The sequence below is a fragment of the Otolemur garnettii genome, unplaced genomic scaffold, assembly GCF_000181295.1.
Source record: "Otolemur garnettii isolate 467f Iridium unplaced genomic scaffold, OtoGar3 scaffold00078, whole genome shotgun sequence".
NCBI lineage: Eukaryota > Metazoa > Chordata > Mammalia > Primates > Galagidae > Otolemur > Otolemur garnettii.
In genome coordinates this window covers 1785753-1788318 of record NW_003852473.1, presented here as the reverse complement: position 1 = coordinate 1788318, position 2566 = coordinate 1785753, and the positions used below count along the sequence as shown (strand labels likewise).

Here is a 2566-nt window from a genome sequence, read left to right as displayed (position 1 = left end):
GGCTGGGACCCGATGCGGTTGGAGCCGCGGAGCCTGGAAGAGCCCCGAGCGTGAGTAGAGCGCGGACTGACCGGGAGCGGGCGCGGTGGGGATGGGGCCGGGGGTGGGTGCTGGGGACTCCCGGGTGCTCCCGGGTGCTCCCGGCGTCTCGGGCGGGGGCTGCCGGCCGGTCGTCTCCGTAGTTGGCCCGCGGCGGAGTTCGCCGGTGATCGCCGCTCCCTCTCCCTCTCGCTCGCCCTCGCCCGCCTCTGGCCTCTCCCAGCTGCAGAGGCGAGCTCGCCGCTCCCTCTCCTTTCTCCCTCTGGCAGCCGCCTCGCTCTTGGTTTCCTTCCTCTCCTCCCATTTTTGGGGATGGGGCGGCTGGAGACTGAGGAAGTGCGCCTGGGGCCGCCGCCCCGGCCGCAGTGGCTTGGTCTCCCGCGCCCCGCACGCCCACCCGGCCGGCGGGCGCGGGGCTGCGGCGGACACCGCGGCGCGAGAGGTCCCGGCGCGGAGCCGCGAGCTGATCTGAGGGGCTGTCACGCCCGAGGACTCCGGCCCCGCCAGCCCGGCGGCCCTGCGTTCGTGTCTCACTGGGTTTAAATCGCCCGGCGGGGGTATGGAAGGAAAACCGCTTCCCCCACTCGGCAGCTCCCCTCCCACCCTTCCTTTGAGGTTGTTTTTTCCTCTTAACCGAGACGATCTAGCGTTTGGATCTTTCATTCATAGACCTGAGACATAGTCTCATGTGACTCTGTCTTTACTAAGTCTATAATGTGATGCCTGTTTTCGTATCTGCTCAGTGGCTCCGAAAGGTAGGGTAGAGCCCAGGACTGGACTGTGTAAACACCAGACGTTCAGCCGGTGTGTTTCGACCGCGGCTAGAGGGGTTTATTTTAGGATGCTAAAGGAATAGTGATGATGGTGGCCGACCATGTTGGTAGACTTGGGAATCGAAAGCTATTTTCTTGGACGTCAATAATTGGGAAGCTCTCGACATAGTTAAAGGGTAAAGGAAGCACAGCAAGAGGGGGCTTTGGAGAAAACAGTCTGCATATTTTTTAGTGAATTAGAGTTGTGATTTCATCTTGGTGTAGCTTCCTCATTCCAGCACTGCCCTTTTGTGCACATGCAGGTCCGGGGTTTGCGGGACGATTATTTTGAATAGTAGTTTATGTGGCCGCGGAAAACCTCTAGAAAACTTGAGTAGGTGAATTCCAGGTAACTCAAGGAGTGATTTCCACTGCCACTTTCGAACCACTTCGGGCAATATTGGTCTCATGTTTTCCTGCCTAGAAACTGGATTCTCTGGGTGTTTGCTTACATTGTACTGACAAAATTTGTTTATGTGTCTGGATTGCATGTTGTAGGAAAAAAGTCCTGGAAAATACTTAAGATACCTTGTTGCTAAGTAAGTTTGGGTAAATCAAAACACTTCGTATTTTTATTAATGGCTCTCAAAGCAACTGCAGCCTAAGAATTTAACATGTCTGGATATTCAAGTTTTAAGATTTTTTAACTGAAGTGCTGAATTCAGGTTGATAGCATAGATCTCCATCTAAACATCACATGTTCTGGAAAATTTTAATTATCAGATTAACTGTTCTGCAGTGTCATCAGCCAAAATTATCTGAAGAGGGCCGTGTATGTGCGTGTGTGTTGGTGGGTGTTTTTTTTTAAGTTTTCTTATGTCACATTTTGAGTAAAAAAATTTTATTTTATAACTTTCTTAAAAATTTTCTTGTGCGTTTTCAGAGTAGACTGCTTTCCTATTAAAATCACAGAATAGGTGATTGGAAGATACGATAGCACATCACAGTAGTAATAGCATCCTGGAGGAAATAACAAGAAATTAAATAAATACTAGCCCTATTATATCATTGACTATAACTCTAAACTTTGAAAGGCATTCTTGTCAGTTTTAATTAAAGAATTTAAAATGAACCACAAATAAAGAACAATGTTTTTATCTAAAGTTTTTGTTTTATTATAAGTAAACTGGATATAGTATTAAAGAGATATTATTAAATACAAATAACTGTATATAAACTGAAAACTTCATGAAATTCTCATGAAGGGTATAAAGGGAGACTGAAGTACTAAATAGCTTTGCGTGGCATTATGCATGGGACAGTTCTCGAGGCAGAGCTTTATAAACTAAATTATAAATAAAATACTTAAATAATGTAAAGTAGGTTATAATTTTTTTCTAAAGTAGTGTACTCTGTGTGTAGTTTCTACCTTCTTAGTGCCCTCTACTGAACAACAATTTTTAAACATTTTTACCATTTAAAGGGCACTTGTTCTGTTGATCTATTTATTTGAAGAGAGATAACTTAATCCCATTAGATCTCTTTAACAGCTAACATAGCATTAAAAGGATCAGTTCTCTATTTTATATCTTGAATTCCAGAGTAGAGGTGATTCTTTAAATGAAATGTGTTTTTTAAGCATTATAACAGATTCCATCTCTGGTGAAAATATTTATAATATTAAAAATTATTCAGATTTAGAAATGTAAGTCTTAGAATATCATGGTTTATATTTTATTAAAACAGTTATCAGTTTTTCTTAAGCATTATTTATC

General features: G+C 44.3%; 1 protein-coding gene across 1 annotated transcript in view; it reads left to right on the top strand.

Moving 5' to 3' along the window:
- PIK3CA (phosphatidylinositol-4,5-bisphosphate 3-kinase catalytic subunit alpha) overlaps positions 1-2566 on the top strand; it is a 93129-nt gene continuing 90563 nt past the window's right edge. Inside the window, exon 1 of the mRNA XM_003794281.3 lies at positions 1-50. The gene's annotated coding sequence lies outside the window, so the exon portion shown is untranslated. The remainder of the gene's footprint in view (positions 51-2566) is intronic.